The sequence below is a fragment of the Coenobita brevimanus genome, chromosome 25, assembly GCF_032717465.1.
Source record: "Coenobita brevimanus isolate Jiangsu-jjx chromosome 25, ASM3271746v2, whole genome shotgun sequence".
Classification (NCBI taxonomy): domain Eukaryota; kingdom Metazoa; phylum Arthropoda; class Malacostraca; order Decapoda; family Coenobitidae; genus Coenobita; species Coenobita brevimanus.
Window position 1 is genome coordinate 12,781,860 of NC_136978.1, and position 15,000 is coordinate 12,796,859.

General features: G+C 45.1%; 1 protein-coding gene across 1 annotated transcript in view; it reads left to right on the plus strand.

The window, feature by feature from the left end:
* LOC145393776 (synaptotagmin-5-like) overlaps positions 1-15,000 on the plus strand; it is a 160,482-nt gene that overhangs the window by 587 nt on the left and 144,895 nt on the right. The window lies entirely within an intron of this gene.

Here is a 15,000-nt window from a genome sequence, read left to right on the forward strand (position 1 = left end):
CCCGTTCCATGATGCTTTTGTCTTGGTTTGAAATGAAGCAGTTGCGAACGTACAGAGTGGTTTCTGGTAACATGTCCTAATACAGTAGATACAGAAACACGACAGAAAAGAGATTATCAGCGTGCTATATGTGGAAATAAAGCGGTTAGGAAGAGGTGTTACGGAGCCACTTGTGCTGATAAGAATACGGAACAAAGCTGCTCATCTAATCACCAGCACAGGCTCCGATTTTTACCACGACTTCCTCTGACGTATATTTCGTTTTATTCTCGCTACCGTCAGACGTTTTTGTACATTTAGAGGAGACTTCTCGACCTTGAAGGGTTAGATCAGCCTCCGTTAGCCACTCCACTTGAAAAGGCTTCCCCAAGTCGATTAAAATTGGCTGGAAATGGTAAGACTAAAATGGAAAAGTACGTATTTGGACTGAAGGGGTTATGAGGTTATGATGTCCCCAACGGTAACCGCATCCAGAAACAGATATATAAACTTGATACGTTCCTCGCGTTTGAATTCCACAAAACCTCGTAAACCGCGAGAATCAGCGGGATGAGAGAGGCCCCGTAACGATCTGATTAACAGCCAGCCTCTCCCAATTACCAAGGATTCAGAAAGAGATTATAAGCTCGCAAAAGCAACAGGATCTAGAAATACAGATACATATATGAATCATCGTCTTTGATTTGCGTCTGAACTTCATAAAACCGAGTCGTAAACCGCGAGAATCGTCGAGATGAGAGGGGCCCTGTAACGAGCACATAAACAACCCACTCACCGAGGATTATAACTCCGACTTTAAGGGCCGTATTGTAGGTGGCGTAGGAGGTTTCGCAGCGTCTGTTTGTTAGTGACTTATTAATAACATATGAGAGAGTAGTAAGGTGTAATATGCAGAATCAGTCGTTAAGGAAGTGTTACAAAATCGCTAGTGTCACTTGGATTACTTCAAGACGTTTCCATAAAGCGAGAATTCAAATGTAAAGTTCTTGAATAGTGACGTCTTTCTTACTATTTCATTCTTGGCTAAATCCAGACGATTTTATGCAGCTTACTATAGGCTTTTTCGAACTGAGGGGGGGGGGGGTAAGATACAGCCTTCGTCAACCCCTTTACCATGAGGGGGCCATAAACAGACATGTCAAAAACCCTCCGAAGCCATTTATCGAGGATTATAACTACCACAGCATAACTTCTCCAATTGTGCCAAAAATGTAAATTTGTTTGCCCATGACCCCCCGTTCACCCAGCAGTGTAGTTAGGGAGCTTAATGTTGTTGTTGCTTAACCCCGGTCTTTCTGGCCGAGCCGAGCCGTCGACCACAGGTAAAGCGTGTCTCTTTAGGGCCGTACTGCCCGTACAGCACCGGTACTGTACATACACCGTGTAGGAACCTGGCGCCCCCTTGTGGTGAACAGCGCCTCACCAGTGTCGGACCAGGGTTCTTCCCACGACGACTTGTGGGTCTTGGGTGGACGCTGCAAGTGCCTCACCCAGGATGCACAGCGCCACCACGTGTAGGTTTCTCGTCAGTGCCAGGACCTGACCGTTAACCCTGGGTCCTACGCCTCCAGGTCCTCAGCTGAAGAAAAGCGTCTTTAGCCCACCACCTGGGGCAGTACTGTACCTAATTACAATCGTCTGGTAGCAGGGAAAATACACCATCGTACTGAAGCTGTATATACGACTGAAATACGAAAATAGAAATTGGTGAATTGATGAGCGCACTTGAAATGCGTAACGAGGTGGGAGTGAATATAAACGAGAAATACGGCTTGAATAATGCAGACAGCCCGGAAATGAGGGGGGGGGGGGGCGGACTGGGTAGGTGTGGGTGGGGGGGACTGGGTGGGTTTGGGACGGGGGGGACTGGGTGGGTGTGGGTGGGGAGGGTTTGGATGGGTGTGGGCGGGGAGGGTTTGGATGGGTGTGGGTGGATGTAGAGGGATGATTGGGTGCAGACAGATAGGTGAGTGTGGATATTGGGCTGGGTGTGGATGATATTTTGAGTGGGTGTGGAGGGGTTATTAGGCACACGTGTGGGTGGAGAGATGGGTGTTTGGGTGAATGTGGAGAGGTGATCAGGTGTAGTCAGATGGGTGGGTGTGAGTGGGGGGTTGAGTGAGCGTGGTTTGGTGGGAGTGGATGAAGGATGTAATGTTTGTAGGTTAGGGGTTTGGGTGTGGATGAGGAAGTACAGATGAGTGTGGGTGGGTGTGGATGGTTGGATGGATGATTGGGTGGGTGTAGATGGAGGTGGGTTTGTGTGGACTGTGGGGAAATGGTGTATGTTGAGTGTGTGTGCGTATTGGGTTAGTGGATATTATTGAAAGAGAGAGAGAGAGAGAGAGAGAATTAGGCTATCGAATGAATAACACTGATGAACACTTGACATACCTGTACCAACACATTTCAACATACCCATGGAGAGCTCTATGTTAACAACGATTGATTCACCTGTACAGTGCCTAGTTAGTAACGTGCATAGATTATTTTCATCATTCACTTTATCCTCTTCATTTCGGTGACGTGGTTTATTTGGTGGTTTATTCTGGCTACCTCCAGACGATTTTATTCAGCGTAGGAGGGACTTTGAACTGGCTGGATTAAATATCTGGCTTCGTAAATCCCTCCTCTAGGTAGATTTTGGACGATGTTGAATAAAATCGTCTGGTTGAAAAAGGACGTAGGGGAGAAAGAATTGGCAAGGACGGGTAGGAGTGGGTGGGATGAATGGAATGGGGAGATGGTGGTAGTTGTGGGACTAAGCAGGACGAGTACACCCTTTGAAGCAGAGAGAGAGAGAGAGAGAGAATCATCTACCGATTAAAGTGAAAATAGTTTCCCGTTGAACAGTCACTTGGTATAATCCTAGTACGCTAACACACACACACACACACACACACACACACACACACACACACACACACACACACACTTACTTATCAGTATAAAATTAAAATTGCGAAACATCCCGCAGGTGTTCAGAGAGAGAGAGAGAGAGAGAGAGAGAGAGAGTGGATATGTGTGTGCATCAGCGAGCTTGGATTTGCGTGCGTGTGTGTGCATGTGATGTTTGTATGTATGTGCACGTGTGTGTGTGTGTGGGGGTGGGGACGAAGGAGGCCTGAGATTTGCTGAGAGACAGATTTGAAGGTGGTTGTGATTTTGAAGTTGCCTTGCTTGTGAGGCGTTGTGTTTGAGTGCGTGGGTGTGTGGTGAGGGAGGGTGCTTGTGGTGAGAGAGTTACTTAGAGTTGTATAGTTACACAGACCACACAGACCTCACGGTCCCTACGAGAGAGAGAGAGAGAGAGAGAGAGAGAGAGAGAGTGGCGAGTTAGTGGCGAAGAAAAAGAAAAATTAATGTGTGTGTGTGTGTGAGAGAGAGAGAGAGAGAGAGAGAGGTGTAGGAGTGGCTGTGGGTGTTACTAGAAAGTAAAGGTGGGGGCAGACGCCGTGAAGCGTTTAGTCACGGTGCATAGGCTGTCTCCGTATCTTTGGCCTTTGAGCCTGTGACTGTTTTTTCACTCAATATCCTGTGATACATAGCCACTTCATCCATTTTACCACAGTTACCTCCTCTAGGTGTTACTCTGTTATCTACTAACCCCCAAAAAAAGTGGATGGACACCTGAGTCAAGTGGCGCCAGCTGTACGCACCAGTATTCGAACCCTGGCGCTAACTGGCTGTGTGTGTGTGTGTGTGTGAGAGAGAGAGAGAGAGAGAGAGAGAGAGAGAGAGAGAGAGATTATAGGGTTGTGTGCAGTGGAAAGTGTAAGGATGATGATGTTTAGATTATTTTTCCCGAATCCCAAATCAAAGACGTCACATCAGTAGATCTCTGGACACTGCGTTGGAAGCACTGGCGGTCGTAGGCAAGGAGAAAGGAAGGTTAAAGAAGCCTATGTCAGAGTTGCCCAGTTAAGTATTTGGAGGATTAGCAGTGGTGGTTGACTTCTGCATTAATGTGTTGTAGAATGATTGTGGGTATATTTGTGCTGTTTGTTCAGATGGGGAAGACACACACGGAGCTAGTTCAGAAAAAAAAAAATGTTCAGTGTTAAGACGATAATGCAGAGTGATGCTACATTGCGACAAAGAGATAAGAGTGCAGTGTCAAGACGATGGTAAAGTGAGTGATGCTACATTGCGACAAAGAGATAAGAGTGCAGTGTCAAGACGATGGTAAAGTGAGTGATGCTACATTGCGACAAAGAGATAAGAGTGCAGTGTCAAGACGATGGTAAAGTGAGTGATGCTACATTGCGGCAAAGAGATGAGAGTGCAGTGTAAAGACGATGGTAAAGTGAGTGATGCTACATTGCGACAAAGAGATGAGAGTGCAGTGTAAAGACGATGGTAAAGTGAGTGATGCTACATTGCGACAAAGAGATAAGAGTGCAGTGTAAAGACGATAGTAAAGTGAGTGATGCTACATTGCGACAAAGAGATAAGAGTGCAGTGTAAAGACGATGGTAAAGTGAGTGATGCTACATTGCGACAAAGAGATGAGAGTGCAGTGTAAAGACGATGGTAAAGTGAGTGATGCTACATTGTGACAAAGGGGTAAGAGTGCAGTGTAAGGACGATAGTATAGGCAGAGTGATGCTACATTGCGACAGAGAGAAGAGATAAGCGTGCAGTTTAAAGGGGATTGGAAAGACAGTGATGCTACATTGCGACAAAGAGATATGAGCGACAGGTTTCTGAAAATTGAAAGTGATGAGAGGAAAAGCTTGCAACTCTACTCTGCTAAGGAGAGCTGGCTGTTATGTGATGATTACCTCCATCCCTAAACACACACACACACACACACACACACACACACACACACACACACACACACACACACACACACACACACGATCACGATATGTACTCCACAAAAGGACGAAGAAGGCCGTAATATAGCGCCAGCAGTAGACCATTGCCTTATTTTTTCAAATTTCTTTTGAAGTGACAGATTTAGCGGGCACGGAGTCGGTTCAGCACATCCAACCTCTGAGACCCCGATTTCTTACAAGGGACACGATAATAGCATCTTACCAGGATACAGTACAACACGAGGAAAAGCTGTTGACGAGACTGACAGAATATAAGACTGAGATGTGAGTTGAAAATAAAAAGAGTGTTGTGAAGGACCCTGACATATGGATAAAGGGAGGAGTTGGATTTTTGATGCACACGAGATTCTTTTAATTTTTTGTTAGTTTTATTTTTTTCTGCTCTCTCTCTCTCTCTCTCTCTCTCTCTCTCTCTCTCTCTCTCTCTCACACACACACACACACACACACACACACACACACACACACACACACACACACACACACACACACACACTTTATTTTCTTTTTTCCCCGTCAAATATACTAGAAACATAAGTTAACTAGGCCCGCCAGTCTCATCCCTGGGGTGTTGTATGTCTGATGAGAAATTAGAAATATGTGCGTGAGTGGGAGGAAGGGATTGTGTGTGTGTGTTTGTGCGTGGGTTTATGCGGTTTATGTTTGTGTATGTGTATGTGTGTCTGCAGGGGTGGAATGAGAAGTGTGTGTGTGTGTGTGTGTGTGTGTGTGTATTTTTCGCTAATGGAGTGCGTGGGTGTATGCGGTTTATGTTTGTGTATGTGTATGTGTGTCTGTAGGGGTGGAGTGAGAAGTGTGTGTGTGTGTGTGTGTGTGTGTGTGTGTGTGTGTGTGTGTGTGTGTGTGTGTGTGTGTGTGTGTACAAAGCCTGTAGTGAAGGAGAAAGATAATTTTGCTTAAGACGGTCGTAACAGCCAAGCATCCCAGAGAGGATAATGAGTCTGACACGGCCATTACAGAGAGAGAGAGAGAGAGAGAGAGAGAGAGAGAGAGGAGGTACAGTTATATATACAGACACCTGACGAGAGAGAGAGGGGAGGGGAGAGGATGGAGGAGTAACGTAGACACCTGAAGAGAGAGAGAGAGAGAGAGAGATTGGAGGTGTGGCCTGTTTTTCATTAGTCACTCAAATAAGTTTTTTTTTTTTTTTTTTTTTCCCAATCCGCATATGATCGTGGGAATATGGTCTAGATGATGATGATGATAATTGAAATGCTGATGATACTGAGGATATCTCTCTTAGATTTGCTTTCCTTTTTCCTTACTCCTAGATCGCCCTACCCCTCTTTAAGGTGATGAAAATAGGGCTGGGATGATGATGATGATGATGATGATTGGTAGTATAACGATAAGTGATAAAATGATAGTGATAATAATAATGATGCTGATGGTGATTGATATTAATGATGATGCTACTGTTACTTTGGCGTTACCCATTGTTTTAACGTGGCCTTATATTGTCACCTCCATCTTCAGTGCAGAGATGTAACAGTAGATTAACACTTGAAGGTGAGGGTAGTCACGAAGAAGTGCTCTGGAAATGATGTAGAGCAGTTGTCTTTTACGCCATTGGGCTACATAAAAATAAGCTACAAAGGGACAAAGTTCTGGGTCAAGTCAAGGTAAAAGAACTATAGCTGAATTACTGAAGGAAGCGTGACGACAGTGACAAAGCGATGATGAAATTGGACAGGCTGCTGCTACTACCACTACTACTACTACTACTACTACTTTAATAGATACACTGATTATATACTCGTCTGCAAAATAGCTACGTATATAATTTAAAACACTCTGACGTTGATACACACCTGAATACACACACAAATCCTTCGTAGAGCGAGTGGCAAATTGTGTTCGACATGAGATGAGTTTCTATAAGCCGTTTTGTATCGAACTGCACCTGAATGACCGTAAACAGCTGAAGTATGTATTCGTTTTGGTGTCTCTTCAAGCCTCTATACCACGAATTTCTGCGCTCAGCTCCCGTGTGGCAACGCAAAGAATCGCCCAATCTCGGAGGAGAAAGCTAGTTTACCGTGCTGACCCGTTTTCTTTGAGGTGGCGCTGTTAACCAATCAGCGACGGGAGTGTGTGCGTGGGTGGGGCGAGACGGGCTGGGGACGAGACTAACGCGTTTTCCTCAATATTACCTCCATTTTTTTGGGGGGGGGGGGGTGAAGCCCAATCAAAGGAGCTTGAGTTTTTTTTTTTTTTTCCTTGCTGTCAAATTAACTTGGTTCGGCTAATGGACACGGATTTGCTGGTCATTTTGGGGGAACCGTGAAAGTGTTGTGTGGTCGGCGGTTTGGATGATGAAACATTCGTATGATTCACTAGTGTCCCCCAAAATGTGTGTGTTCCTGTTTCTGTTTTTGGATTCCACCCATTTCTTTTATTAATGGAAATCGGGCAAGGATAATGTGATTTAAGATTCCCAGTTGCACATGGAGGGGCTTCATCTAAGAGAAATAACACCATCCCAGTTTTCTGCTTGAACATAATCCACAGCAATCAGTTGTTACATCCAGGTTCCCGGCTGTAAATTACTGCTAATAGAACTTGACTAGGGGAAACAAGCTCTGAGGGAGGAGCACTGAAGAGAAGGAGGAGGAAAAAGAGGTGGAAGATAAGTAAGAAGAGGAGGAGGAGGAGGAGGATGACAAGAAGTAGAAGAAAGGAGGAGGAAAATCATGATGATGAAGAAAATATGAAAAAGAAGAGAAGAAAATATGGCTTGGAGGAGAGAGAGAGAAATATGGGTCCAGTTCAGAGCCGCTTTGGAGGTACGATTACTGATGTCTGTATATATATATGGGCGAAAGAGATCTCCATAATTTACCCATAAGTTGATCAGTAAATGCAGCCTTGTAACTCAAAATTGGCCAAAGAAGAACCTCGTATAGTTTCTCACATATCTCGTGGGACACCCTGTATATTTCACCGTGTATTTCTGAAGCAATTTACACCCAGCAAGGTATTAGGTGTATATATCACAGTGTATTCGTAATGTGTCGTGGAAATTATTGTAGTGCGAGTTGCATATCATGAAAAACAGTGTCACATTATTTGGTTTTCTTCCCTTTGCAGCCCCTTATACGTATCTCAGCGTCGGAATAAGACAGTAATACGGCTGTACTACATTCTTTCCAGAGCACTTCTTCGTGACTAGCACCTTACTCTTGTGTAAACCTCTTTTTATATCTCGAAACTGAAGATGGAGAGACGGCAATTTTGGACCAAGTTAAAGTGAAAGGAGTATAGCAGTCTCGTGTGACAAAGATCCCTAACCTCTTTCAGCCCCGGTAATGGCCAGGTGCAGTCAGATTGGAGGATAAATTTGACTAGTAACCAAGGAGACTCATTCGTACCTCATGACTAAGACCTGTCAAACTTCACTAAACCATGACTAAGTATTCAACATTTATGAGTGACCCGGTTCCGTCAGATGAAAACAAAGCAATTACAGTGTCAGTCATTCCCTTGTTATAGCACAGTATTTGAGACTTTAGCAGGAATTTTTATAGTCATGTAAAATAGCCTGGTGATTCGGTGAACAAAACACACCGTAACACCTCCTAGCACACCCTAACACATCCTAACAGACCCCAGAACATCCTAACACACCCTAACACACCCCAGCACATCCTAACACACCCTAACACACCCCAGCACATCCTAACACACCCTAACACACCCCGGCACATCCAGACACACCCTAGCACATCCTGCCACACCCAGCACATCCTAACACACCCTAGCACATCCTAACACTGTAACACATCCTAACACACCCTAACACACACGTCACACATTCCACCATCCTTGATTCTGTTTTGAAGTTGTGGTCCCGTTTTCTTCGTCTGTTTTTTTTTTTTTTTTTTTCCCGCATGATGAACTTTGGTAATGATGTTTTAATAGGAGTGGAAAGTTTAATTGCGCACTCAACCTGGGATGTGGCGGGCAGTTCTGGTTTTGCGTGTGTGTGTGTGTATGTGTGAAGTTCGGTAGGTCAAGGTGATATTTCTCTCTCTCTCTCTCTCTCACACACACACACACACACACACACACACACACACACACAGATGGCCGTAATCCCCGCCCAAGTAGTGTAATCAGCCCAGCCCTCACTCCTCAACACACTCTTCACCCCCACCATCCTCCCCCTCATTCTCCTCCCTTATCATCACCCTTCCCACCCCCTCCTCCCTCCCCCTCACCTCTTACCCTCTCCCTCACCCTTCATATTATCACCCCTTCCTCTCCCCGTATCTTTCGCCTCTCCTTCACCTCCCATGCCCCCCACCCCCCACCTCCCCCACCTTTCATTGTCACCCTCCTCATTCTCTCACCCTCTTATTCTCCTCCTCTTCCCCTTCCCTCTCCCGTTTCCTCTTTCTCTCCTTATTATCACCCTGTCTCACCTGTTTTCACTTCTCTTCTTCCTCCTCCTCCTCCTCCTCATCATCATCATCATCATCATCATCATCATCATCATTTTTCAACTTTCATTATCCTTCTTCATTACCTGCCACTCCCCCCCCTCCTTTGACCTACTTTCCATCCCCCTCTTCGTATCCCCCTCCATCTTCACCTTCTCTACCCCTCTCCACCTCACCACCTATCTTCCTCCTCTCCTCTCCACCTCACCACCTATCCTCCTCCTCCCCACCTCTCCTCTCTCCTCCCTCTCTTCACTTCTTATCTCTCTCCCCCCACCCTCCCCAGCTTCTTCCGTCTTCCTTAGCTCATCCCCTCTTCTTCATTCTGTCTGTCTGTCTGTCTGTCTCTCTCTCTCTCTCTCTCTCTCTCTCTCTCTCTCTCTCACCTTTCATCTTTTACCGTCGTACCCCTCTTCTCTTCCCCCTCCTTCACTGCCTATTTCATCTCTTCTCTCCCCACATCTCTCATTCTCCATTCCCCCCACCTCGACCTCTCTGATTTCTCCCCCTTCTTACCTTCCTCATTCTCGCTCTTCCCCTCCCCTTCGTCCTCCCCTATCCACTTGTTCCACATCCACGTTTTCTTTCCCTCACCACCCTTCCCCTTCCTTTACCTGCCTCCTCCCCCTCACCCTCATGCTTCCTCACCCTCCCTCTCCCCCTCTCCTCCTCCCTCTCCCCCTCACCTCCCTTCCCTTTCCAAACCATCAGCCACTCTCTAATTATACTCTTCGAGCGTTTTTTTTTGTGTTTTTTTTTTTTTTTTTTTTTTGTGGACGGCCTTGACATGCGAGCAGGTTCGATTCCTCAAGCTCAGTGTAGTTTTTTTTTTTTTTTTTTCGTGTTCTCGTTGGTTAATGAAGCTCCCTAACACCTTTTCCTTTGCCACTTGTTTTTGGATATGGCTTGTTAATGTCATTCTGTACGTTATTTATGCAGGGTACGGCGATATGAGAATGATTTATGTAACAGAGAATGGGAAAGTAAGGTGTACTAAGGAAAATAAATCGCATAGGAAAAGGCGTTAGGGAGCTTCTCTAACTGAGGAGGGTACGGCTTATACTGTAATGACATCAAGGGAAGTAGTCTGATCATCTATCTATCTGTCTATTTATCAACTGCCAGACGCCTTAATCTCGTAAGGGTTGGCCAGAAACAAATCGCCTCCATGTCGCCCTGTCCCCCGCCATTTCACTACCCTGCTCCCAGCGCACACCCCCTCTCTCTTATACCTCTCCACTCCATCCCTTCATCTCATCCTTGGCCTTCCCCTCCCCTTAAATGTACAAAACTCGTAGCCTAGCCCCGGGCCCCTACACCTCAAATGGGGTAGTGTGGGATTGGGTGTAGCCATAGTGTACTAATTAATTATTCATACTTGTGTTATACCTGGTCATCATACTAATCATACTGGACCTTTTCAGTACGATGCCGTCCTTTTTCCATTTCATCCTTGCCGTTCTCTCTCTCTCTCTCTCTTCTCTCTCTCAGGAATCACTTACTCCTGTCCTTCATTACAAGCTTTCACCGCCTTTAACATCATTCTTCTTCGCTTATTTTCTCCCTCCTTCCCCCCCGCCATCATCCTTTCCTTTCACTCCCTTACCATTTTCTTCACTTTCTCTCCCTCCTCCTCTCCTCCGTTACCTTCTCCTCTCTTCGCTCGTCTTCATCTTCCAGTCCCAGGCGTAGAGAGAGAGGAATGCAGTCAGTGTGAGGAAGTATGGGTCCGAGAGAGAGAGAGAGAGAGAGAGAGAGAGAGAGAGAGAGAAGAATGCAATCAGTATGAGAAAGTATGGGTCCGAGAGAGAGAGAGAGAGAGAGAGGAATGCAATCAGTGTATGAGGGTGTTGGTGAGTGAGAGCAGGAGACTAATAAAGTGAGAATGTCAGGTTTTATATTGAATTGATTGGGTGGCAGAGGCGATAGATAGACGAGTAGATGGAGAGATGTACTGATAGATAGATAGATAGATAGGAAGAATTCAAATAGATGTTGTGTGACTGATAGGAAGATGAGGCTAGAATGTACTATAATTCCTTTCACGCACTTCTTCGTGACTAGCATATTCTAGTGTTAATTTACCGTTACATCTCATAGCTTACTGGCAGAAGAAGACAGCACTGGCTCTACATCCTACTCATGCACTTCTTCGTGACTAGCATATTCTTGGGTTAATTTGCTGTTACAACTCGGTGTTATGAACTAAATTAGAGTAAAATGAGTACAGTACACTACAGATTGGTGTGTAATCACTTATGTAATTACTTCTTACTTAACATAATTAGTCAGTAAGAGTAACATTACGGTGCCTGTTAATATCGAAGTATTTACTGGGTAGGCTATTCGTAGTAGATGCATGAACAAATAGACAGTGAAGGAGGAATGAAGTAGTGAAGTACCTGGAAAGATGGACAGATTTAAAGAGAGAGAGAGAGAGAGAGAGAGAGAGAGAGAGAGAGACTGGTAGCGAGACACAAAATTAAATGAGAAGTTGAGATTAACCCTCCAGCAAGGAAAATGTGTGAGAGAGAGCCAGTGGGTGAAGGTCAGTGAGAGAGAGAGAGAGAGAGAGAGAGAGAGAGAATGAAAGGACAAGTAGATATTTTGATATAATGAATATCAAAGATTGAGGTAGAGAGAAGTGGGGGAAGGGAGGAGTGAAACGACAGGTATAAAGTTTAATATACCGGTAATGAAATGCAAAGGTTGAGAGAGAGAGAGAGAGAGAGAGAGAGAGAGAGAGAGAGATTATATTAATGGTAGCTGGGGTCCGTTGTATTTACCTCAGGGCAACACAAAGGCAATCAAAGACTTTAATTAACATAGATATTTTTAGGGTCCTCTCTCTCTCTCTCTCTCTCTCTCTCTCTCTCTCTCTCTCTCTCTCTCTCAGTGAAGGTAGAGCCTGTAACCACTAACGTCCCTTCACCTACACTACATTAAATCGCTCTTCCAACACCTGTGCGGTAGAGCCAAACACCGAGCAATATTTTCTTCACCATCATCCCCTTCAAACCAGTATTTTAATCTCCCTTTTGCTACCACCGGACGATTTTTGGCGATTTTATTCAGCTTGGGAATGACCTCGTACTGAAGGGGTTAACCAAGGCTTCCCTCTAAGTCTTCAAGGTGGAAAAGCGTCTTGTAAGATTGATGAAATTGTCCTAAGGTGTTAAGAATATTTAAATCGCGTCGTCGGGTTAAAGGGGTTAATATCGTTATAATCTGTTGTTAATCTGATATCGTCCCATGTTGGTTTTATTTATTTATTTATTAATCTATGTATATTTTGCTAACTGGAACCTATTTTATTTTAAGAGTATTGTTCCCGCAAGTCAGTGGTTAATACGGTTCTAATAGGCAAACTTTCTTACTAATTCCGTCTCTCTCATCATAGTTTTCCTCTTTCTTGTCGTAGTCGGTTCTGGAGAGGGATGCCTTCACGTGGTGGCACCGATTTTGTTTAGCTTTTCCACTGACCGGTTAGACCGACTTCCTTCACGCTCCTCAGTGTCCCCCGAAAATGATGGTGGACTGCAGGAGGTGGGCAACTTCAGCCTGCAGTCCACTAGGGTCACGTCCAGACAAGACTGGGATTGTGACCTGTACTACTACTACTACTACTGCTGCTGCTGCTGCTACTACTACTACTACTACTACTACTACTACTACTACTACTACTGCTACTACTACTACTACTACTACTGCTACTACTACTACTACTACTACTACTATTACTATTTCATCATTTTTTTCTTTCCCTTGCTTTTCTTTCTTCTTCACCACCACCACCACCACCACCACCACCACCACCACCACCACCACCACCACCCCCTGCAATCACTATGCTAATCACAAACCATTATATCAGCAATCAACAGGCTTATGCAGGCGTAATAATTGCTGTAACAATGTTGATAATCTGCTTATGACATTTTGATAACGTTATAGCCTATGTACCACTATTGCGAGAGAGAGAGAGGAATGAGCAGACCTTTAGTGTTCATCCTTATTATTTTTTACGTATAAGTAACAGTATCTTAATATGATATGTGACAACCATGCCTTCAGTGAGGGATGGTGCCATAGATAAGATATGTTGGGGATTGTGGTTTCGTGATAATGGTGTGCTATGGCATTATGGTAGTAACAGTGGTAAGATAGATAGATAGATAGATAGATAGATAGATAGCCTAGCGTAGGTAACTTTCACGTGGATATCTTTTAACTAGAGTACAGTATGTTATTGAACGGAGGTGTGGTAATGACGGTAGTGTGTGTTTTATTAACCACCTGTGTATTTAAACCATCTGTGTATGTTAACCATATGTTGAACACCATCGTCTCGTGAAGCACCCTCATCTGCGTGGAGCTCGAACCCTCCTCTCCACTGCAGGTCTTAAAAGAGGTGTGGCCTTCACGTGATTATGGCGTTATTTCCAAACTTAACCGCTGTGGCCGGATGATGGTAGCGGGTAGTGGTTGTTACTGCTGATGGTAGTATGGTAGTGGTTGTTACTGTTGATGGTAGTATGGTAGTGGTTGTTGCTGATGAGGGTACGACATTAACAGGGGTATGGTATTTACTGAGGTATGGTAGTTATGATAGCCTTGTATGGTAGTGATCGACCGCGCCCTCATGTAGGCTATTACTCTCTCTCTCTCTCTCTTTCTCTCTCTCTCTCTCTCTCTCTCTCTCTCTCTCTCTCTCTCTCTCTCTCTCTCTCTCTCTCTCTCTCTCTCTCTCAGAACTTCAGTAATTAGAATAAGTATACAGTATACGCCCATTAATATTCATGCCAGAGATCCCCGTAGGACCTGTTAAATGTGCTCTCTCTCTCTCTCTCTCTCTCTCTCTCTCTCTCTCTCTCTCTCTCTCTCTCATATATCAGTTATTTGCGTCAGATCATTTTCTCACTCTTCTCTTTGTCATCATCAGTATGGGATAGTAATTCTTTCTATATGATGGTGTTTGCTTTTCCTTTATTCTTGAGAGAGAGAGAGAGAGAGAGAGAGAGAGAGAGACTGGTGGATGGGGAAAACTGGTGACTGGTATCCGGGTGCGTCATTCTCTCTCTCCCTCTCTCTCTCTCTCTGTCTTTCTCTCCTCCTGCTCCTCCTCCTCCTCCTCCTTTATTTTGTCTCCCTTCCCTTCCCTCTCATTCTTCCCCCGCTCACCCTTCCTCTTCCCCTCCGTCCTTCCTTTCCTTCTTCCCTTCCTTCCTTCCTCCGTCTTTCTTCCTACTCTTTCCCACCCCCATTCTTCCCCCCCTCTCTCTTACTCCCTGTTCTTTCTCTCTCCTCCTGTTCCCATTCCTCCCCCTCCTTTTCCTTCATCTTTCCTCCTCGTCCTCCACCTTCCTGTCTTCCTCTCTCTCTCTCTCTCTCTCTCACTTTTCCTTCCCCTCCCCCCACCCCCACTCATCCATCACAGTCTCGACATCAGCGTGTTTGGTAGATCGATAGAGTGAAGTCGATACACACACACACACACACACACACACACACACACACACACACACACACACACACACACACACACCATTCTTAGCCCTTTCTTATGTGTGTGTGTGTGGTGATAGTATGGAAATGTGGTGGTAGTTGTGGTGAGTGGTAGTAGGTATGGTTAGCCTGTGTGGTGGTGGTTATGGTAGTAGTGGTGGTAGATATGATGATGGTAGCTGTGGTGT